Genomic DNA, 26,784 nt, shown 5'->3' on the forward strand with positions numbered 1-26,784 from the left:
CACGAATTTCATACACTTAACAAGGGTTTAGAAATCCACTTGCCTCAAACAATCGAATGATTACTCCGGGACTTGAGTCTTCCCCTTTCGTTGAGCTTTCAAATCAATACAATCTATTCAAGTACATAGTCACAATAAGATTTCGAAACTAACAACACCCATATTACTATAGGTATAGGTTAGACCCAAAAACTCACCCAAATTTACAATCAAGTTTCTAAATTTCAAGTCTAGGGTTAAGCTTCAACTTCTCCAATATCACAATTCTAACGGTATTCATGTAATACAATATACTCAATATTTAATTTTATATACAATATATCAAGCTAGGCTAATTATATAATATCATCGTTGTAAGACCTATTTGATAAGAAAAAGAGGAACTAGTACGTTAACCTCTAAGGACAATAATGTACTCTCTTTTGTTGCAAAGCCATAACCTACACTAATGCATCAATCATTTGGCATTGATTAGCCAATGATTAAAGTGCAGGTTTGCCCCCCAAAAACTACGCAACATTCCAATCTATTCCCACCTTTCTTTCCAATCAATTTGACATAAATTCCAAACTTTCTTTCCAATCTAATTAGCATAGCTACCATAGCATTTATATCTCATTCCATATCTAGCAATACGATATTAAAGATTAGTAAATTACCTGAATGTGAACCTTTCTTCTTTCACGGTGGTCGCTTCTCACGGCAAATTTTAGGTTCTCTTCTTTAACCTTTTTTTTTTCTAAATTAATTATATATCAAAAGTGACAAACCCTACTATTTATTTTAATAAATGAATTAAATTTAAGATATTAAATAAATTATCACTTTAGTCCATTAACTATCGGTTGAGTCAATTATCTATAATTACCCATCAATTAATTAACTTAAGTTAAACGAATAGTTCAAAATTCTCGAACCAACTCCACCGACTGATCATGAATGACTCGGGGAAACTATTGGAAGGGATGAAATGGTAATTTCACGAAAATTTATAAAAATGACATTTTGGGTCATTACATTATCCACCACTAAAAACCATGTTCGTCCTCGAACATAAAGAAGATAACTAAGAATAATTGACATTACCAAAAGTCTAAGTTATGACCTACCAGTCCGTGCTCATCTCTCTAAGTGAGCTCCTCCTTAAGACCATCCCATTAAGATCAACTACTAAGAATTGAACTTTCAAATCAAACTTTGGAAAATCTACAAATCAGGAGTGATTATCAAGCCACAGACAAACCCATGAACCCAATCTAAATTGAAACCCATTTGACCATAACACAACCATCATGACGAATCTATTGTCACATAACCAAGATAACATTCTGAATCAATATCGGCTACAACCAGTAGTGAACTTTAACCAACCACCACACACTCATAATGCACAAACCATTACAAATCTTATCAAGATTTCCTTTTCACAACACGATCTTTTCACGAGCTTAAGTTATAAAAATATGATCTTTAGACATCAAGTACTCATCAAGGGAGAATTCAACTTATCTTACCCAAAGAAGAAATGATTAAGTAAACACCCAACAAGCGATACACTTCAAAATGCAGAACCTTTAACAACACTCTTAGACAATTGTAACTCTTCATTACTCTTATATAAGTTCTCATAAGCAAGGTTGTGCGTGTAGAACTACTGGTATACTTCAACTATCTCAAACAACACCAAATCTATCATAACCAAAATTACCAAGTTTATCCAAGGATCCTACCATATCAAGAGGTCATAAGAGGATCGGTACATCCAATCCACCACTAGGGATTCACCCATAGATATAGAAACACACATGAACATATACATTGAATTATACTCCAAATCATGTCCGAAACGAAGTAGGTGGGTCACATAAGAATGTACAAAACCAAAATTGAATAACACAATATACTCCCTCCATTGCACCCATATCAAACATTTACATTCATATGACTACATCTCCTTGATTTTTAGTCACCCATAATCAACCAGTCTAATCCTCATTACAATATGACAAATACTTAATTCATCAAACTCAACATACTTCTCACAATACTCCACTGAAGCCAACACTCTTAATACCAACAAACATCATAACCACATCAACTATTTACCTTACTTTCAAACTGTCACTAATATCAAAATTTCCTTAGTAAACACATTGTAGCCTCTAAATTTTTATCAAACTATGGCGCTCTCTTTTTCCAAATAAGCATTTTATGACAGATACGGGTCCCACCCAAGGCTGACAACACTAATTTCAAATCTAAAAGTACTTTCTCATCAATATAATGTTATTGAATCACGTACAATGTCAACTCCATGTAATCTTTCAGATACCCAATTTCAACTAATATTCAAAATCATCATATACCTCATATCAACACTTAAGAAATTCTTGGTCACTGCAATAATTTGATATACTATAAGCTCATAACCTCTACTCACCATCAAATGCCTATGTAACACATTATAATATTCTGTATCGTCCCATTAACAAAGTTATTTTAATCCCCTCAAAATCCTCATTAATCAGGTAAAACTGTAGGTCCACACCGTTGAACATCAATAAGTTGCCTATCATAATTTGAACATTCTAGCTCGACATAACCACATAGAATCTTCCACACATAATTGCTTGTCACCCAAACAAAAACTCAATCTTTAGAAAAATCGATGATAAATTCCTAATAAGTCTGTACCAAACTAGTTCACATCTCACAGTCACATGTAAACTCATAGGCAAAAATTAATAAATCATTCAACTACAAACCAAGGGTTTATACAAGAGGTCACACTCCTTCACTTTTCTTAAATTATTTTCATGACACAAATTTCAAATAACTTAAAGTCTTCAATACACCATACTTTTTCTCCTTTCGCTGACATGCTTACCAATCTTATCATTTGACCAACAACCCATGATATCTCTACCTTATCCTCTAAGCCAAAACATTACGTGAAACCCCCCTTAGGTATAACAATCAAAAGTAATCAATTTTACGACTCAAATTATGCACAAGTCCTTCCAAATGCTCAATACCCAATACGATCGATCAATTCTTACCTTACTAATCCATACCTTGACAAACCACATTAATACCACGAACGTAGTCTTGCAATGAAAAACTTGAATTCTGATTCCAATTGTGCCAGCTATCAAACTCAAAAACACAAAGCACTTATTACCACACTCAAATTGAACGCATATAGACTTCTTTCTCAAATCTTATCCAATCGTTCTAACCAATCTGATTAACCCACAACACTATTACCGTGACCAGAGCAAAACGGATGAAAGCACGTGTCTCTGAACCAATTCTCAACCCCTCTAAAGATACATCATTGGCCATTATAATTAGAGTAAATATCATTGCTCTCTCCTCCTATAACTTTCTATGCAACAACGTTACTCACCAAATAGTAGCAAACCACAACCTTAGGTACTCATTAGTCTTTCTTACAATACAAAAAAAATCATTTAACCAACAGTCCTTATTATATAGTTGCATCTCAATCACAGTCCATCACGAACTCTTATTACCATCATCCTTAGTTAGCTCTTGTCATCACCACGAAGTCAACCTTTTCATCAATATGACACCTTAAACCCAGTTATACCAATCAAATTCAAAGGACTAACCCACTTTTATATGCACTTTTTACTAAAATTTCCAATTACCTTCACACAAGTATACTCTTGAGACTTTCTTTACTCATAAGCTTGTCATCCTAATGTCGATCCACTTCCAAGGAGCTTACAATGAAATCAACACTCATCTAAAATCCTCAAGATACATTTCACAACCTAAACACATCAATATCATACCAAAGATCCACCACTAAAAGCTTTCTTATAAATAATGCTTAACACATCCATCTGTACTAACAAGCTAGTTGGTTTCTCAAATATGAATCCAACACCAAATCTTATTATATGAACATGTGATACGATAGATAACTCTTTAAGTAGTTAGTATTTGCACTTAACAATCGACGTATCCGTTTTTATATACCACTAGTACCATATAGTGAAAATTTGTTAGATCCATCACTAGAACACATCGTACCTACTTAGAAGATTGTACCCAAATAGCTCACACATTTCTACCCATTAAGTAACTATTATACACTATCAAATTCGTTCAACCTCTCATCAAAAGCGATATGCATTCCTTCGTAGATCAGGTCCATAACAAGAGTAACACATTCCATAACTCTAACCAAGTAAGAATTGGCACCATTGTAATAGTCGTATCATGACCTTGTTTGGTATACACTGAATCTATGAAACCACAAAAGAGATTCTAACCTCAATTGGTGCAACATCATTCTCATCATTCGCTAAGTAACTCATACTTGTTATGACAACTTTATTAGTTGTAGTTTCCAAAGATACATGTCCATTATATAGCCATCATTTTAACCATTTCACTTCCAATTGTTAAACCACTTTAAATATCGTATATACCACACAAGTATTATTCTTTTTACTAGGGTAACTAATCTTACTCAACCCCTTTAAATTGCCGAACATTCTTAGTCTAACCAAGCCTCATTTCAATAACTCTATCACTTCCAAACCAGATCTAGACTCCAAGCCATACACAACACCCCAACTACACACATGAGGACCTACACACGAGTCATCACTATAAGTGAGAGTGAATGAAGTGAAGCAATAAGAATCAAAACCGGACCAGGAACGCACGATAGAGATCCAATGAGTGAAGATTTTTCTTAAAAGTCACTATAGCCTCTAGAAGATAAGTACAGACGTCTCTGTACCGATCCTCAAGACTCTACTTAGACTCAGCTTGTATACACGTGAGACCTATGAACCTGGGGCTCTAATACCATTTTGTCACGACCCAAAAATAGACGTGATGGCACTTGTCTTATCCCACCAAGACAAGTCAGCCTAAAACTCAACCATTACAATAAAATGCGGAAATTTTATAATCAACTCAAAAATACCCCCAAAATCTGGTTGTCACGTGTACAAGTCTCTAATGTATTACAATTGAATCAAAAGAAAAATACAAGTCTCATATGACATTGTTTCTAGAGTAGAACAAGATCATAAACAGGAGTAAGAAGGTCTGCTGAGATGACAAACAACTACCTCACAAATCTCCAAGAAGCCTCGGAAAAGAAGGGAATATATCACAAAGGTCCGGGATAGTAACCTACAAAAGAAATGTAGTAGCAAGGGGTGAGTACCAAACCACACGGTACTCAGCAATTAAACCTCTAAACACAAGCTAAGGGGATAGAATACGGGTACTCCTTACACCCCAACCGAACCTCCACAACTACAACCTGCTTAAAACCAGTCCAACATAACAGTTCACAATTTACAAAGAACATAACTTAACATAACACTCTAACAATTTCATATCCCCATCAACAACAACAATTTCATATCCTCAACAACAACACTCTAACAATTGCATATCTTCAACAACAAGCTCAATATTCATCAGTCACAAGTTCCACAGAAAGTCACTCACAAGATCAGCAACACACAAGATCAAGTTCACAAATAATAAAGAAGTACAATGGAATGAAATGCAATGTCAAGTATAATGATACATGTCTGACCTAATGATACACATCCACTGTCTCTCAGTCTAGGACCCATGGGGGACATATCTGTCCTTGCATCCATCGCGGCGCGCGATACGACCCTCGATAATAGTAACCATCGTGGCGCGCGATACATCCCTCGATAATAGTAACCATCGCGGCGCGCGATACGTCCCTCGAAATATAGTATCCATCGCGGCGCGCGATACGACCCTCAAAATGGTACATCCTCTTTAATTTCTTATTCTTTCTCAATTCACATAACACTTGTCACAACCATGTCTCAAAACAATGCAAATGACATGTTCACACAAATAATGAGGAGATGACCATTTTCATAACATTGCACAATTCACAATAACACAATCATGATACAACATCAACAATGATTCAACAAACCTTTCAAACCATTATCAACACATCACAAACTATTAATCACATTGCCTTTTATTACCCCTTATTCATCATTAGAATTAATCAATGTGGACAAGTCAACCCATCACCAAGTTTCATTACCCCCAAAAACATATTACAAGGAAATACACGAATTTCATACACTTAACAAGGGTTTAGAAATCCACTTGCCTCAAACAATCGAATGATTACTCCGGGACTTGAGTCTTCCCCTTTCGTTGAGCTTTCAAATCAATACAATCTATTCAAGTACATAGTCACAATAAGATTTCGAAACTAACAACACTCATATTACTATAGGTATAGCTTAGACCCAAAAACTCACCCAAATTTACAATCAAGTTTCTAAATTTCAAGTCTAGGGTTAAGCTTCAACTTCTCCAATATCACAATTCTAACGGTATTCATGTAATACAATATACTCAATATTTAATTTTATATACAATATATCAAGCTAGGCTAATTATATAATATCATCGTTGTAAGACCTATTTGATAAGAAAAAGAGGAACTAGTACGTTAACCTCTAAGGACAATAATGTACTCTCTTTTGTTGCAAAGCCATAACCTACACTAATGCATCAATCATTTGGCATTGATTAGCCAATGATTAAAGTGCAGGTTTGCCCCCAAAAACGACGCAACACCACAATCTATTCCCACCTTTCTTTCCAATCAATTTGACATAAATTCCAAACTTTCTTTCCAATCTAATTAGCATAGCTACCATAGCATTTATATCTCATTCCATATCTAGCAATACGATATTAAAGATTAGTAAATTACCTGAATGTGAACCTTTCTTCTTTCACGGTGGTCGCTTCTCACGGCAAATTTTAGGTTCTCTTCTTTAACCTTTTTTTTTTCTAAATTAATTATATATCAAAAGTGACAAGCCCTACTATTTATTTTAATAAATGAATTAAATTTAAGATATTAAATAAATTATCACTTTAGTCCATTAACTATCGGTTGAGTCAATTATCTACAATTACCCATCAATTAATTAACTCAAGTTAAACGAATAGTTCAAAATTCTCAAACCAACTCCACCGACTGATCATGAATGACTCGGGGAAACTATTGGAAGGGATGAAATGGTAATTTCACGAAAATTTCTAAAAATGACATTTTGGGTCATTACATCTTGGATTTGAATTTATGGATTCAAGGATTCTGATTTGTGATAGGAAAGATCCCATGATGTTTAGGAGTGTTTTTAGATAGTTAAACATGAGAAACGATCAAGGAATCACTGTCTGGAAGCAAGTCCGCGACGCGGAGATGCATTTAAATATTTGATCGCAAAATAAATTTCAAGGCCGAAGGGTCTGTGACTGCTCCGTGACGCGAAAAGAAAATTTACCACGTATAAAGGAAATTCTTGAAGAAGTTATAAGTCTTGTGATGACACAAATGCATCATGATAGAAATATACAAAGAAACTCTTATCAATGATATCCAAGCATTATTACTATATAAGAAATGTGAATAAGCAAACAGTACTCCGTCAACATGCTTGCTTATTCACATCTCAAGCAGGGCCCACTTCTTTATTAATTTGCAATTGTCCCATTGTATTGCTCGTACTTATTTATATAGCAAAAAGTCTTGGGGCCACTCAAACAGGGCCCACTTCTCTATTAATTTGTAATTGTATTGCTTATACATATTTACATAGTAAAAAACATTGGGCCACTTGAATATTGTTCATTTGCCTTCCAATTGAGGACCCACTGAATATTTGTAATTTCTTCATATGTTCATTTTAAATTTTATATGCTTCTTAAATTCTAATTAATATAACTATTTCATCATAATATTTATATTAATTGACATATAATTATACATTTTGAAAAATGATTTGGAATAAGTAATTTATGTTGAGGATAAAATATGAAAAGAAAAATTAAAAAACCTTGATATGCTAACTATGTAATTTTAAATAAATAGTAATTATTAAAATTTAATTATTTCTATTTTAATTATTCCATCTTCTATCTTACATAAATAGTACATAAATTTTTATAATTTATACATATATTAATTATGCACGTTTCGAAATTTACTAGAAAAGCCGAAGTCGTGCTTCGCACAGGCCCAATTATTATTTAAAATTCATAATTTTTAATCGTGATAATTTTTAAAATACAATAATATTTGTTTCTTTACTAATAATATCAACAATTTAACATTAACATTAGAAATCAAAAGGAATTTATGAATAAAAAGATCGAGAAATAATAAGCAAATGTATTTCTTAGTTAATAATAATAAAAGATGATAGAATTTTGGACAATTAAACCAAAAGTTTAAATTTAAATCATAGGGATATTTTCTTCATTTTAAGTAGTACTTATTTAGAGCGAGTAGCACTCCGTCAACATGCTTGCTTATTCACATCTCAAGCAGGGCCCACTTCTCTATTAATTTGTAATTGTCTCATTGTATTGCTCGTACATATTTACATAGCAAAAAGCCTTGGGGCCACTCAAACAAGGCTCACTTCTCTATTAATTTGCAATTGTATTGCTTATACATATTTACATAGCAAAAAACATTAGGCCACTTAAATATTGTCCATTTGCCTTCCAATTGAGGACCCACTGAATATTTGTAATTTCTTTATTTGTTCATTTTATATGCATCTTAAATTCTAATTAATATAACTATTTTATCATAATATTTATATTAATTGACATATAATTATACATTTTGAAAAATTATTTGAAATAAGTAATTAATGTTGAGAATAAAATATGAAAAGAAAAATTTAAAAATCTTGATATGCAAACTATGTAATTTTAAATAAATATTAATTATAAAAAGTGAATAAGCAAGCAGCACTCCGTCAACATGCTTGGTTATTCACATCTGAAACAGGGTCCACATCTCTATTAATTTCCAATTGTCTCATTGTATTGCTCGTACATATTTACATAGCAAAAAATCTTGGGGCCACTCAAACAGGGTCCACTTCTCTACTAATTAATTTGCAATTGATTATACATATTTACATAGCAAAAAACATTGGGCCACTTGAATATTGCCCATTTGCCTTCCAATTGAGGACCCACTGAATATTTGTAATTTCTTCATATGTTCATTTTAAATTTTATATGCTTCTTAAATTCTAATTAATATAACTATTTCATCATAATATTTATATTAATTGACATATAATTATACATTTTGAAAAATGATTTGGAATAAGTAATTTATGTTGAGGATAAAATATGAAAAGAAAAATTAAAAAACCTTGATATGCTAACTATGTAATTTTAAATAAATAGTAATTATTAAAATTTAATTATTTCTATTTTAATTATTCCATCTTCTATCTTACATAAATAGTACATAAATTTTTATAATTTATACATATATTAATTATGCACATTTCAAAATTTACTAGAAAAGCCGAAGTCGTGCTTCGCACGGGCCCAATTATTATTTAAAATTCATAATTTTTAATCGTGATAATTTTTAAAATACAATAATATTTGTTTCTTTACTAATAATATCAACAATTTAACATTAACATTAAAAATCAAAAGGAATTTATGAATAAAAAGATCGAGAAATAATAAGCAAATGTATTTCTTAGTTAATAATAATAAAAGATGATAGAATTTTGGACAATTAAACCAAAAGTTTAAATTTAAATCATAGGGATATTTTCTACATTTTAAGTAGTACTTATTTAGAGCGAGTAGCACTCCGTCAACATGCTTGCTTATTCACATCTCAAGCAGGGCCCACTTCTCTATTAATTTGTAATTGTCTCATTGTATTGCTCGTACATATTTACATAGCAAAAAGCTCTGGGGCCACTCAAACAGGGACCAATTCTCTATTAATTTGCAATTGTATTGCTTATACATATTTACATAGCAAAAAACATTGGGCCACTTGAATATTATCCATTTGCCTTCCAATTGAGGACCTACTGAATATTTGTAATTTCTTCATTTGTTCATTTTAAATTTTATATGCATCTTAAATTCTAATTAATATAACTATTTTATCATAATATTTATATTAATTGACATATAATTATAGAGTTTAAAAAATGATTTGGAATAAGTAATTAATGTTGAGGATAAAATATGAAAAAAAAAATTAAGAAACCTTGATATGCTAACTTTGTAATTTTAAATAAATATTAATTACTAAAATTTAATTAGTTATGTATAAATTATTTCTATTTTAATTATTCCATCTTCAATCTTACATAAATAGTACATAAATTTTTATAATTTATACATATATTAATTACGCACGTTTTGAAAGTTACTAGAAAAGGGGAAGTGGTGCTTCGCATGGGCCCAATTATTAGGGCCCACTTCTCTATAAATTAACAGAGAAGTGGGCACTGATTGAGTGGCCCCAAGGCTTTTTGCTCTGTAAATATGTACGAGCAATACAATGGGACAATTGCAAATTAATAGAGAAGTGAGCCCAGTTTGTCTGTTTGAGATGAGGAATTGACACAGACATACAACTATTATATATAATGGAAAAATTACTTAAATACACAACACTTCTTTACCTATTCTCAATTTTTCCCTACTCTTTTACTAAAATACAAAAATCCCTTATTTTCCTCCAATTCAACTTAACCGGATACTTTATTAGTTTAAGTATCCGCCCGTTATTAATTAAAATATTTGCGCTGCTATATTATGTATCCGCCCGTTAATTAAGTATCTGTGTTGCTAACAACTTAATAATTTAAGTATCCGCCCGTTATTAATTAAAGTATCCGCGCTGCTATATTAAGTATCCACACTGCTATATTATGTATCCGAAAAACACTAAAAAAAGGGATTTTTGGTAATTAATGAAATAGTAGGGAAAGAAAGTAATTTTTTTCTTATACTATGTCATTTGTGTCACGCCCCGAGCCTACACCCTGGGCGGGACCGGCACCCGGAGACCATTTCTGGCCCCAAGCGAACCCTTGGCCTGGCTTTCTTAACTCAGCGGAAACCTCAACAGAATAACTCAATGCAATGCAATATTACAAAACAACTTAACTTATAAAATATGGCCATAAAGGCAACTCGAATCTCAAAATAGAATATTTACATATATATATAGATGAGAGACTCAAAACTAACTGACTGACTGTCTGTCTATGAAGCCTCTAAAATACTGAGATGGATGTTGGGACAGACCCCGCAACATCCTAATAAAACAAAAACTAAGAACACAAAATAATTGAGTCCTCCGGAATGCAAGGAGGCTCACCACTGACTCTGGAGTGCTCAGCTGGATCAACGACGTGCAGGATGCTGATCCGGGGTACCTGAATCTGCATCATCAAACGATGCAGGCCAACTGGCATCAGTACATGGAATGTACGAGTATGCAAGCTGGAAAACTAAGCAACAAAGGCTAGAAGGAAATCTGGAAGAAACTGAATAGCTTACCTGGCTCAACTCAACTCAACCTGACTGACTTCTTTCAATATAAGGCAATTTAAAACAAGTGCGATATAAAGAAAGACTGTTTAAAACATGCTATAAACTCTGTGTGTATACAAAGATACAATAAGCCTGAAATGTATATAGAAATACAATGAACTGATGTATATAAAAATACAATAATCTCTGTGTATGAAAAATACAATAACTGCTGTGGGAGCTTCTCTAACCGACAACCATCACATAAGAGCTATAGTGATGATACAGCGATCGACCTCACGCTGCCAGAGCATCTTATACCCGGCCAAAGGTATAAGACCTGAACTGCCTAATGGATCCACTAGTCTAATCTGAAAAGGATTCATCTAAAAAGTATGATCCTTTTCTACCCATGGTGGCTAACATGGTTCTATGGGGGCTGTGGGTTCTTTGAACGCTCCCCCAATTCGGTGCTCGATACTACTCCCAAAAATGTACTGGCTCTTATGTTTTTAAAACATATTTCTTCCTGCTGATATGAGATAATTACTCAAAAACTAGCCCGAAGGCTCTTTTGGAAATCTCAGTTTCCAACCTTGTTTAAATGTAAAAACATTTCTTTAAAACTTCTTTGGGAATACATAGTTCCCTAATAACTTTGAGAAAAGAACTCAACTTTAAACTCTTTACTTTACTTGAACTCTTGGCTTGATGTGAAACTCTTAACTTAACATGAAACTCTTAACTTTTGACTTGACTTGAAACTCAATACTTAACTTGGAACTTGAGCCTTAGAATGAAGTTAAAACGTTCAATGAAGACTCTTGGAAAACCTTAAAGACTTGCTTTGACTTACTTACTTCTAAGCTTGACTTCACTTGACTTGGAAACTAACTTCACTTGAATTGGAAACTAACTTCACTTGACTTGGAAACTAACTTCACTTGACTTGTAGTTTTACTTGACTTTTGGAAGTACCTTGGAGTGTTGGAAACAACTAGGAAACATAGGTATAATACCTAGGAACATGTATGAAAAAAGAAATGGTGAATGAAAGGGAAGGATTGGTGTCCTTGGCACTAGGAGAGGTGCAACAGCCCAGCCCCTTTTTCCCCAAAAATCCGACTTTTTCCCCTTGTTTCTTTCCAATTCTAAACCCTCTCAACCTCAAGGTTTCAGCAGCAACACTTAGAACCATAAAGACCCTTATTATACAATAGATTCAACTCAAAAATCACAGCCAGAAATCTGTACTAAATCAGCAAGAACTTCAACACAACACCACTACAACTTCAACAACCAATAAATCTTCTCTTGGAATTAAAAACAAGTTGGTGTGTGGGGGTATGAACCAACCAACACTAAGGATCATCAATCTCTCAACATACAATAGATCACAACTCAAATACACAGCCCAATCCTGTCCCACAACCAACAATAACTTCAACAACACAACTAACAACATCAACAACAACTAACAACTTCAACAACTTCAACAACAAATCCAATCTCTTCTCAAATCATAAAAACGAGCTTGGTATGTGGGGGGGAAAGGATAAACCCACACTAAAGACTCACATACCTTGATAGGGATCACCCCCGACGAAAATCCACAATGATCTTGACCAATCTTGTTGATCTCCTCTTTCTTCTCTTCTTCTTCTCCTTCTTCTCTTCTTCTTCTCTTGAACCCTAACTCTTTCTCTTTCAAAATGGGACAGAATGATCCAAATATCAGCCTAATACAACAATATAAGCTCAAAAGAAATGATTTGTGAAAAGACCAAAATGCCCTTAAATTTCCGGAACGGAATCCCTGCCAACTGCCCAACTTTCAAAGATCATAACTCGCTCATACGAACTCGGAATTGAGCAAACTCAGTGGCGTTGGAAAGATCGTTCCACAAGCTTCGAAACCATAACTGGAACTACTCCTAACTCATCCTGAGCTAGGAGTTATGACTGCTCAAAGTTGGCCAAAAACTCACTGATTTCCACACTTAGCCAAATTTCCAGATTTTTGAACTTAGCCAAATTTTCCAGATTCTGGACTGCCAAATTTCCAGATTTTAAATTTTTCCAAAAAATGACTATTTCCAAATTTCAAGCTTTTTCATATTCATTTTTAAATTGTCGGATGTTACAATATCTCCCCCTTGGGAACATTCGTCCTCGAATGAGGTAACTCTTACAAAGCTAAGGGTGTAACATCAACTCAACACCCAACAAACAACCATGCAAACGCAACAACAATAACGACATGCTCATTATAATTTAAAGAGCACTAAGAAGGAAATTAATACCTTAATCTGCGGATTCAAAGAGATATGGATATCTCTTCTTCATGTCTTCTTCGGCTTCCCAAGTTGCTTCCTCAACAAATTGGTTCCTCCATAGGACCTTAACTGAGGCTACATCTTTCGTTCTCAACCTACGAACTTGACGATCCAAAATTTGAACAGGAATCTCCTCATAAGATAAGTTATCCTTGATCTTGATACTTTCAGTCGGTAGGATCAATGAAGGATCGCCTATGCACTTCTTCAACATGGAGATGTGAAATACCGGATGAACCGCTGCTAGTTCCTGTGGTAACTCCAACTCATAAGCAACATTGCCAATCCTCTTGGCTATGCGGTAAGGTCCAATATACCGGGGACTAAGTTTCCCCTTCTTACCAAACCTCATAACGCCTTTCATGGGTGAAACCTTCAAATATACCCAATCGTCTATTTCAAATTCTAACGCCCTTCTCCTAACATCGGTGTAGGATTTCTGACGACTCTGTGCCGTTTTCAATCTCGCTTGAATCACTTTCACCTTCTCCATAGCTTGGTGAACTAAATCTGGTCCTATCAACTGTGCTTCACCAACTTCGAACCATCCAATAGGAGATCTACATCTTCTCCCATAAAGAGCTTCATATGGAGCCATCTGGATGCTAGAGTGATAACTGTTGTTGTAGGCAAACTCAATGAGAGGTAGGTGATCATCCCAACTCCCTTTGAAATCGATTACACAAGCCCTCAACATATCCTCTAAGGTCTGAATAGTGCGCTCTGCTTGCCCATCCGTCTGAGGGTGAAAGGCAGTACTTAAGTTCACCTTTGAACCCAAGCCCTTCTGAAAAGATTTCCAGAACTGTGCAGTAAACTGTGCACCTCTATCTGAAATAATGGAGATTGGGACTCCATGAAGTCTCACTATCTCTTGAACATACAACTTGGCATAATCTTCTGCTGTATTGGTAGTCTTTACCGGTAGAAAATGAGCTGACTTTGTCATTCTGTCGACAATCACCCAAATAGAATCATGTTGTCTGCGAGACCTTGGCAACCCTGTGATGAAATCCATATTGATCATCTCCCACTTCCACTCTGGAAGTTCTATCCTCTGAGCCAAACCACCGGGCCTTTGGTGTTCAACTTTCACTTGTTGGCAATTTGGACACTTAGCAACAAACTCAGCAATGCCCTTCTTCATGCCATTCCACCAATAAACTTCACGCAAATCACGATACATCTTGGTGGAACCCGGATGAATAGAATATCTGGAGCTGTGAGCTTCATCCATAATCTTCTCTTGGAGTCCATCTACCATAGGTACGCACAATCTACCTTGAAATCTCAAAACACCATCTCCCCCTTGTTCAAAAGCTAATACTCTTTGCTTTTGAACATTTTCCTTCAACTCGAGCAAAATGGGATCTTGATCTTGCTTCTCTTTCACTTCTGACATTAATGATGACTCGGCCCTGCTCGTCACCGCTATTCCTCCTTCTGTGGAATCTGTAAATCTGACTCCCAGGCATGCCAGTCTGTGCACATCTTTTGCTAACTCTTTCCTTCCTTCTTCAATATGGGCGGTGCTACCCATAGACAACCTGCTCAAAGAATCAGCAACAACATTAGCCTTACCTGGGTGGTAAAGAATACTCAGGTCATAATCCTTGAGTAACTCTAACCACCTCCTCTGTCTGAGATTAAGCTCTTTCTGAGTAAGCACATATTGAAGGCTCTTGTGATCAGTGAATATGTCGACATGCACACCATACAAGTAATGACGCCATATCTTCAAAGCAAATACTACAGCAGCTAGCTCTAAGTCATGGGTTGGGTAGTTCTTCTCATGAACCTTTAACTGTCTGGAGGCATAAGCTATAACCTTGCCATTCTGCATTAAGACACAACCCAAACCAACTCTAGATGCATCACAATACACCACAAAACCTTGAGTACCTTCTGGTAGCGTCAAAACTGGAGCTGTAGTCAATCTCTTTTTCAATTCTTGAAAGCTTTTCTCACAAGCTTCAGACCATTGAAATTTCACTGTCTTCTGAGTCAACTTTGTCAAAGGAGATGCAATAGTCGAGAACCCTTCAACAAACCTTCTATAATAGCCAGCTAATCCCAAGAAACTCCTAATTTCAGTTGGAGATGTGGGTCTAGGCCAATTCTGCACTGCCTCAATTTTCCGAGTATCAACTTTAATTCCATCACCGGACACAATGTGGCCTAGGAATGCCACAGACTTAAGCCAAAACTCACACTTAGAGAACTTAGCATACAACTCCTTGTCTTTCAAAGTCTGAAGAACTTCTCTGAGATGACTAGCATGATCTTCTTCATTCCTTGAATAGACTAGTATATCATCAATAAAGACAATAACAAACATATCTAAATAAGGTTTGAAGACTCTATTCATCAAATCCATGAAAGCTGCAGGCGCATTAGTCAAACCAAAGGACATGACCAAAAACTCATAATGACCATACCTGGTTCTGAAAGCTGTCTTTGGGATATCACATTCCCTTACCCTTAACTGATGATAGCCTGATCGGAGGTCAATCTTTGAAAAACAAGTGGCACCCTGAAGCTGATCGAAAAGATCATCAATCCTCGGAAGAGGGTACTTGTTCTTGATGGTAACCTTGTTCAACTGGCGGTAATCTATACACATTCTAAGGGAACCATCTTTCTTCTTCACAAACAAAACCGGAGCACCCCAAGGTGAGACACTCGGTCGAATGAAACCCTTTTCTAGGAGATCTTTCAACTGCTCTTTCAACTCTTTCAACTCTGCTGGTGCCATTCTATATGGCGGAATAGAGATAGGACGAGTATCTGGAATGAGATCTATGCCGAAATCTATCTCTCTCTCAGGAGGAATTCCGGGTAGATCATCAGGAAACACTTCTGGAAACTCTCTTACTATAGGAACTGACTGGAAATGAGGTATCTCAACACTAGAATCATGAACTCGGACTAAGTGATAGATACAACCCTTCGAAACTAACTTTCTTGCCTTAAGGTACGAAATAAAACGACCCTTAGGCACTGCTGAACTGCTACTCCACTCTATGACTGGCTCATTCGGAAACTGAAACTTGACTGCTCGAGTTCTACAATCTATCGATGCATAACAAGCATGAAGCCAATCCATACCTAGAATGACATCAAAATCTACCATGTCTAACTCAACCAAATCAACCATGGTGCTCTTGTGATTGATAGAAACAGGACAATCACGATAAACTCTTTCCGCTAGAATAGACTCCCCAATAGGTGTAGAAACACAAAAGGGTTCACAAAGTCTTTCAGGAAGAACCTCAAACTGATTTGCAACATAAGGAGTTACAAAAGATAAACTCGCTCCTGGGTCTAGCAAAGCATACACATCAAAAGCAAAGACTTTGATCATACCAGTGACAACATTCGGAGAATTCTCTTGCTCATGGCGACTGGTGATAGCATAAAGGCGGTTTGCTCCTCCACCTGTACTAGAAGTAGCTCCTCTAGGTGCCGTCCTGTCTGGTGGAACAACTGAAGAAGACTGTGCTTTATTGCTTCCATTACCCTGCCTATTCTTTGGACACTCTCGCATGAAATGTCCATTCTGACCACACCTGAAACAACCAATGGAGCCATCTCGACAAATACCTGAGTGGTTCCTACCACATTTGGCGCAAACAGGAGGCTTACTACTCCCTTGCGCCACACTACCCGAAGATTGTGCTGGTCTAGCCCTGAAGTCCTTCGAATTCTGAACATTAAATTCACCTCTGTATCTGGGTGCAGGTGCTCTAGCAAATGATGGAGCAGGTCCCTTTTGCCTTTGCTGAAAGGAGGGACGGTTTGAATTACCTCTCTGCTGCCCGGACTCGTTCCCGATCTTAGCTCTCTTATTTCTGAACTCTTCTCTGTCCCTCAGCTTCTCTTCCTCAACCTGCTGCACATAAACCATCAACCTTGATATGTCCATGTCCCCGATAAGCATTGCAGCCCTACCTTCCTTGCTCGACAACCGAGACAACCCAGCAACAAACAAGCTCATTCTATTCCTCATGTCCGCAACCATCTCCGGAGCATAGCGGGATAATTGTGTGAACTTCAAACTGTACTCATGAACACTCAAGGACTCCTGCTTAAGTGTGAGGAACTCACGTACCTTGGCCTCTCTCAATTCTCGAGGAAAGAAATGCCCCAAGAAAGCTTCCTCAAAATCGGCCCAACTTGTAGGTGGTGCATTCTCAGCTCTGCCCCCTTTCCACTGGTCGAACCAAGTTCTAGCAACATCCTTCAATTGATAAGCAGCTAGTTCAACCCGCTCAATATCTGCCACATGCATCACATCAAAAATCTTCTTCAACTCCTCAATGAAATCCTCTGGATCCTCAGTAGTGCTCGAACCCATGAAACTCGGAGGATTCATCCCCAAGAACTCACGAATCCTTGAAGTGTCAGCTCCTTCATGTCGAGCTCCTCTTTGCTGACCAATCTGATTTGCTACAGCTTGACTCAACATTCTAATTGCCTCTCTGAACTCGGCATTAGAAACTTCCCCTTGATCTTGCACTCCCGGTGCATAGGGTAACTCTTGCTCATCAACATAACGTCTAGGAAGACGCCCTCTACCAACTCTTCGTGGAGGCATGACTATCTGAAACACGCGCAAGCACGGATTAGAAAGAAACTTTTTAGAGATCAACTCTAACGCATGAAATGAGTGTGAAAGAAATGAGAAATCTTCCTAAATGTTGCAGCCTCCCAATTATAGATGTGGCGCGCTTCACACCGATAACTAGGACTCTACAGACACGGCTTCATAGACTCCCTAGGACTCCTGAACTCTGTGCTCTGATACCAAGTTTGTCACGCCCCGAGCCTACACCCTGGGCGGGACCGGCACCCGGAGACCATTTCTGGCCCCAAGCGAACCCTTGGCCTGGCTTTCTTAACTCAGCGGAAACCTCAACAGAATAACTCAATGCAATGCAATATTACAAAACAACTTAACTTATAAAATATGGCCATAAAGGCAACTCGAATCTCAAAATAGAATATTTACATATATATATAGATGAGAGACTCAAAACTAACTGACTGACTGTCTGTCTATGAAGCCTCTAAAATACTGAGATGGATGTTGGGACAGACCCCGCAACATCCTAATAAAACAAAAACTAAGAACACAAAATAATTGAGTCCTCCGGAATGCAAGGAGGCTCACCACTGACTCTGGAGTGCTCAGCTGGATCAACGACGTGCAGGATGCTGATCCGGGGTACCTGAATCTGCATCATCAAACGATGCAGGCCAACTGGCATCAGTACATGGAATGTACGAGTATGCAAGCTGGAAAACTAAGCAACAAAGGCTAGAAGGAAATCTGGAAGAAACTGAATAGCTTACCTGGCTCAACTCAACTCAACCTGACTGACTTCTTTCAATATAAGGCAATTTAAAACAAGTGCGATATAAAGAAAGACTGTTTAAAACATGCTATAAACTCTGTGTGTATACAAAGATACAATAAGCCTGAAATGTATATAGAAATACAATGAACTGATGTATATAAAAATACAATAATCTCTGTGTATGAAAAATACAATAACTGCTGTGGGAGCTTCTCTAACCGACAACCATCACATAAGAGCTATAGTGATGATACAGCGATCGACCTCACGCTGCCAGAGCATCTTATACCCGGCCAAAGGTATAAGACCTGAACTGCCTAATGGATCCACTAGTCTAATCTGAAAAGGATTCATCTAAAAAGTATGATCCTTTTCTACCCATGGTGGCTAACATGGTTCTATGGGGGCTGTGGGTTCTTTGAACGCTCCCCCAATTCGGTGCTCGATACTACTCCCAAAAATGTACTGGCTCTTATGTTTTTAAAACATATTTCTTCCTGCTGATATGAGATAATTACTCAAAAACTAGCCCGAAGGCTCTTTTGGAAATCTCAGTTTCCAACCTTGTTTAAATGTAAAAACATTTCTTTAAAACTTCTTTGGGAATACATAGTTCCCTAATAACTTTGAGAAAAGAACTCAACTTTAAACTCTTTACTTTACTTGAACTCTTGGCTTGATGTGAAACTCTTAACTTAACATGAAACTCTTAACTTTTGACTTGACTTGAAACTCAATACTTAACTTGGAACTTGAGCCTTAGAATGAAGTTAAAACGTTCAATGAAGACTCTTGGAAAACCTTAAAGACTTGCTTTGACTTACTTACTTCTAAGCTTGACTTCACTTGACTTGGAAACTAACTTCACTTGAATTGGAAACTAACTTCACTTGACTTGGAAACTAACTTCACTTGACTTGTAGTTTTACTTGACTTTTGGAAGTACCTTGGAGTGTTGGAAACAACTAGGAAACATAGGTATAATACCTAGGAACATGTATGAAAAAAGAAATGGTGAATGAAAGGGAAGGATTGGTGTCCTTGGCACTAGGAGAGGTGCAACAGCCCAGCCCCTTTTTCCCCAAAAATCCGACTTTTTCCCCTTGTTTCTTTCCAATTCTAAACCCTCTCAACCTCAAGGTTTCAGCAGCAACACTTAGAACCATAAAGACCCTTATTATACAATAGATTCAACTCAAAAATCACAGCCAGAAATCTGTACTAAATCAGCAAGAACTTCAACACAACACCACTACAACTTCAACAACCAATAAATCTTCTCTTGGAATTAAAAACAAGTTGGTGTGTGGGGGTATGAACCAACCAACACTAAGGATCATCAATCTCTCAACATACAATAGATCACAACTCAAATACACAGCCCAATCCTGTCCCACAACCAACAATAACTTCAACAACACAACTAACAACATCAACAACAACTAACAACTTCAACAACTTCAACAACAAATCCAATCTCTTCTCAAATCATAAAAACGAGCTTGGTATGTGGGGGGGAAAGGATAAACCCACACTAAAGACTCACATACCTTGATAGGGATCACCCCCGACGAAAATCCACAATGATCTTGACCAATCTTGTTGATCTCCTCTTTCTTCTCTTCTTCTTCTCCTTCTTCTCTTCTTCTTCTCTTGAACCCTAACTCTTTCTCTTTCAAAATGGGACAGAATGATCCAAATATCAGCCTAATACAACAATATAAGCTCAAAAGAAATGATTTGTGAAAAGACCAAAATGCCCTTAAATTTCCGGAACGGAATCCCTGCCAACTGCCCAACTTTCAAAGATCATAACTCGCTCATACGAACTCGGAATTGAGCAAACTCAGTGGCGTTGGAAAGATCGTTCCACAAGCTTCGAAACCATAACTGGAACTACTCCTAACTCATCCTGAGATAGGAGTTATGACTGCTCAAAGTTGGCCAAAAACTCACTGATTTCCACACTTAGCCAAATTTCCAGATTTTTGAACTTAGCCAAATTTTCCAGATTCTGGACTGCCAATTTCCAGATTTTAAATTTTTCCAAAAAATGACTATTTCCAAATTTCAAGCTTCTTCATATTCATTTTTAAATTGTCGGATGTTACAATTTGCCTAATTTTTACATATATAATTGGCAATATATAGCACAATATTAATTAGTAATTAATAGCCTAAAACAAAATTAGCACGTATTAGCCTAAAAGAAATAAAACCAACTTTTTATAGTTTTTTTCTTTTTATCATGTGCAACCAACTCGCATTAATTAAGGAGATGTGAGATTATTTTTTCTTCCTTATTTTTAACTCCTATAATTAAGGAAGTTAGCTTTTCAATTTCTTTAAATTTTTAAACTCAACTTTATTTAACCGTCTATTTAAAAAAAATAGTAACACAATTTACAGAAACATAAAGATGTATTTTATTGTAATTTTATGAATTATTTTTTTTACCAAACAACAATAATTAGTTTATTAGAAAACCATTCCCTACTTTTAAGAAGTAATATATATATATATATATATATATATACCATTAAAAAAAGGTTACACCAACTTTTAAGGAATGAATTTTTTAAAATTCTTTAAATAACTTATTAAAAGATTGTGACTACTTTTAAGGTAAGAAAATGTATTATTAATGCTCTAACGTGTATTAATTATCACATAATCGACAATAATTAATCAAATAATATTAAATGATATTTTATTAGAAACTGTAATAATTCATATGCATAAATTATACAATAATTAAAGTTGCAATTACATAATGTATACATAAAAAAAAATATGTATACACAAAAAAATATTTATAAAAATAGACATGTAAATTTTATTGATGTATACAGTAATTGTAGCATGTGTACATAAACTTTATATTGTATACATAAGAATATTACCATCAATTATACGTATTACTATAATGAGATTAATATGATACATATATAATTTTTATTCATTAATTGTACATGTGATTTTGTTTATGTATACGGTAACTGCACTATGTATACATTAGTTCGTATTCATCGTGTATTCAGTGATTTGTATTCACATAATAAAGTTGAATACTTTAATTTAAATTGAGATTGGAATTCATTGGTATGCATTGGGTTGTATTCATCAAAATCAACATTTTATTTTTTTACGAAGATCTTTCTTACCCATGAAATTGAGAACAAAAATTTCAAAAAACTTTTACCTGAATTTTCGCCAAAAAAGTTTTTAAAACTTTAGTTCCACAAATCACGAATTTTCAAAATTAATGGGGCAAAAAATGCTACATAATTATATATTAAAAGAAATTATTGAAAGGATCAATCGATAAACATACAGTTATATCTGATTTGCAAAGACAGAGTAAATTAAGGAGAATAAGAGAAAATTTAGAAGAGAAGCAAATATACATATCAAAAGGATTTTAGAAAGAAAACAAAAGAAGGTTGAATAACCTAAATTTTCGCAAAAACAAAATTGAAAGAACTTCAATTCTACAAATCATGAAATTCAACAATTAATTTGACAAGAACAAGATTATATATAAAGATGATTTTTAGAAATATCCATGAAAAAACATATTGTTATATCTGATTTTTATAAACAGATTGAATTAAGGAGAAGAATTGAAATTAGGGAGAGAATTACGTATGAAAAGAATTCTGGAAAGAGAAAAAGGAGACAAAAAAGAGAAGAACTCTATTTTAAAAGTGTTGACAAAATAAAAAAAGAAGAAGATAAAATAGGGATAATAAAACAATATTTTTTTTAGAACGTGTGTTTGAGAAAAATAAGGAGAACAAAAATACATTTTTAAAAAAAGAAAGAAAAATAACTATTCAATGCCAAATAAATAAAACAAAGTCTTTTTCTTGCTAAAAAATTAAAAGTGAGCTATTTCTTGCTAATTTAGTCTATAGGGTGTTATGCTGTGCCATTTTGTCTTTGAGATGTGAATAAGCATTGACGGAGTCCTACTTGCTTATCCACATTTCTTATATAGTAACATTATCAAAAAAATCATACTAAATAAGTACTACTTAAAATGTAGCAAATATTCTTATGATTTAAATTTAAACTTTTGGTTTAATTGTCTCTTGTGTTATTATTAACTAAGAAATACATTTGCTTATTATTTCTCAATCTTTTTATTCATAAATTTCGTTTGATTTCTAATGTTAATGTTAAATTGTTGATATTATTAGTAGAAAAAACAAATATTATTGTATTTTAAAAATTATCACGATTAAAAATTACGAATTTCAAATAGTAATTGGGCCCGTGTGAAGCACAGCTTCCCCTTTTTTTTGTTATTTGTAAAGATGACAAATAGAGTGGGACAGGGTGATTGCAGGGTTAATTCACATAAATTTGTAAAAAAATAAAATTATCCCGTTCAATTTCACATAACATAACTTTTTATTTTCAACCCGCTCCATTTCATCCTGCATAAATTTGCTTCCCGTAAATTCGTGATCTCGCATAATTTAATTTTTTTTTAATTGAATGAATTTTTTTTAATAGAAAACATGCCCACCTATTTTTAAAATTTATTTATTACTATCATTTTTCAATACTGCAGTACTTGTTCAATTATTTATCATTTGTCAATTTTTCTCAACTATTAGAGCAAGCAAAGCTGTCCAGATTTTAATTATTATTTTTTTCTTGAAAAATTGCTATAGGCAACAAACATTTTAATGAAACTTACAAAAAAAGGTGCCCAATTTTAGAGCATGCAAAGCTGTCCAGATTCAAAATAGGAAAAACTACAGAATATGGCAAACATCAATATATATTTAAAATAAATAGCTATAGTTTATTTTATTTTATGTTATATGGATATAACTACACAATAAATAGCAAAGTTAATTATATACAAATAATAGGAAAGTTATTAAATATTAAATAGGAAAACTATTATTACAAGGATAATTAATTATGTCTAGGCACATTTTATGTGATCAGTTTTTCATTTTTATCCTCATTAATATATACTTTCTCTTTCATCAATATTACAATATCACATATTCTCAAATTTTCCTACTATATTCCTTCCAATTTATGATCTTTTTGATGATTCTAGGAGCAATTTTTGTGATTTGAAAAGTATCTTTGAATTGATTTTTCTTTCTCTTTTTATGAAGATTATATTTGGATTCATCTATATTTTCATCTATTTTTATAGAGGTTCAATTGAAGAATTATTTTGTTTCCTCCATTGCAATGGTTATAGTTATAAAAAAAAGTAGTAAAGGAAGAACATGAGCAAAAAGAGATTGAGGTTTGTGTGATTGTGATTTGAATTCATCAGGTATCTTTTACGTAATTGATTTTTTCTCTCTTTTTTATGAAGATTATATTTGTATCCATCTACATTTTCATCTATTTTTATAGGGGTTCGATTGAAGAATTGTTTTGTTTTCTCCATTACAATGGTTATAGTTATACAAAAAAAAAGAAAAAGTAAAGGAAGAACATGAGCAAAAAGAGATTGAGGTTTGTGTGATTGTCAAATTTGTATATAGTAGAATACTTATATATATAGATACTTGTATTGTAATATTAACACAAGTTGAAATGGTGATTTGTGCATACAAGTATATCTGGATACATAAGTAATCTATCCAATTTAAAAGATTGATTAGGCAATACAAGTATAATTGAATACATTAATACTATATTTTTATAAACAAATACATGAGTTAACACCAAACCTCAAGTATTACAAAAAAACCTTGACCAACGAGAGATTGACGTTTGTTGTATTTATCAATTTGTATACAAGCGAATACTTACACACTTTTAGATACCTACACATTCTATTATTTTCCATTTTTCTTGTTTCTATGTTGTCCAATGTATCCATCTTTTGTTTAACAACAATGTATTCATATATATACTATATTGTATTCATTTTTTGAATAACAACAATGTATTCATTTTTCAAATTGTCGTGTTCATATGTTAATTGTCATACTTTACCTTGTTTGATATATTAGTACATTACGTTTTTATAAATACTTATATTCTTGATATATTAATACTTTAAGTCTTATAAATAGATATATCAATTTGAATTCAATGTATTCATATGCTACACAATTAATACATGTTCCTTATTTAGTTCATTGTAATTAAAATTTTATTAGTGTATAAATAGAAAAATAAAAACATATAAAGAAATACAGCTAGAAAAAGATATAAATTGTAGTTATTTTTTATAAATAACATACTTATAGCTATTGAACTTCAATAACCCTATAAATATAGTCATTTTTGTAAGTTGCTCTTAAAAATATATATAAATGTTAACAGTTTGATTAGACAACAATTAATATAATATTGGGAGAGATAGTTATCAATTAATTGTACCACAAAATATTGAATGAACTTTATAATATTAAATTAATTTGTTATAGTAATAATATAATATTCTAAAAAAACAAAATTATCGTATCAAAATTTTTAACATTATACCATGTATACCTTAAATACGACTAGGTCCCACAAATTGGTGTAGGCAATAAATATTTTAAAAGAAATTGTTGAAGCCCTCAAGTTAATAAACAAAAGAAGTGAAATGTGATTCCATAGAAAATTTCCAGCTAATCCAAATGAATTCTTTTTAGAAATTATTCTAATAACTTAGTAAATTTCAAAATAGCTTACAATAAATAAAAAGATAATTCAAAAGAAAACTTTATAAGAAAATAAAATATACTAACTTGAAGAATTAATAAATAAATAAGAAAATATTTGCTTTTAGTTTCGTCGTCTCATTTCGCATAAATTTTCTAACTCAGCATAAATCTATCCGCGCCACCACACATATGATTCAAATCTGTCTCGCCCTGTTCTATTGCTATCTTTAATTATTTACAATTAATTCGGAAATCATGATAGAAAATTCAAAGCTACCAGTGATGTTCAAGCATTATTAAAAAATTCTTGACAAACCACAAATGTATCAAAAAAAAAAATTCTTACTCGTGACTAATGTGGTTTAAGCATTATTAAATTCAAGTTAGGGACTAATAGAAAATTTATACAAACTCTTCTTGATGTTCAAGTATTATTAAGTTTGTTGAGATATCACATCTAAAAATACAACGAAGAGATTCTTGAAAAAGCTTTGACAACCACAAATGTGTCATGGAATTGCTTGCACATGAGATATATGAGACTATAGACAAATGTGTCATGGAATTTATTATTGTTGATTTTGATTCGATTTAATTTGATTATTTAATTATACACAAAAATAAAATTAAAATATAAGGTAAGAAAATAAAAAAATAAATTAATTAGTAAATAAAGAATAATCAAAGTACCCACTAGTCAATCATTATGTTCTAAAAGTCACTTAATTTTAAATTTTTAACTCAAAAGTCACTCATCAATTATGAGATATTTTCACAAAAAGTTACTCAGATTTGATTTTAACTCAAAAATCACTCAATTATAGGCTCTTTTCAAAGAAAATCACTCATCTACATGTGTTTTACTTACAAAGTTAGTCCATGCATAGTGACTTTATGTTAAAAAGATCATAATTTGCGTGATCATTTGAGATATTATCTCTATAAATATTTCATTATATTAGGCGTAAGTTTAGATATAAAACCTTTTTGTTGTAAAACTATATGGATGACCATGAGGCCATTCTTTGTACCTAACTATTATGTGCA

The 26,784-nt window shown here is 33.8% G+C and overlaps 1 protein-coding gene across 1 annotated transcript in view; it reads left to right on the forward strand.

Moving 5' to 3' along the window:
- Positions 1–26,784, forward strand: part of LOC125872090 (sesquiterpene synthase 12-like) — a 335,684-nt gene that overhangs the window by 215,996 nt on the left and 92,904 nt on the right. The gene's annotated exons all lie outside the window — the stretch shown is intronic.

This window comes from Solanum stenotomum, chromosome 8 (assembly GCF_019186545.1).
Source record: "Solanum stenotomum isolate F172 chromosome 8, ASM1918654v1, whole genome shotgun sequence".
In the NCBI taxonomy this organism is placed as follows: domain Eukaryota; kingdom Viridiplantae; phylum Streptophyta; class Magnoliopsida; order Solanales; family Solanaceae; genus Solanum; species Solanum stenotomum.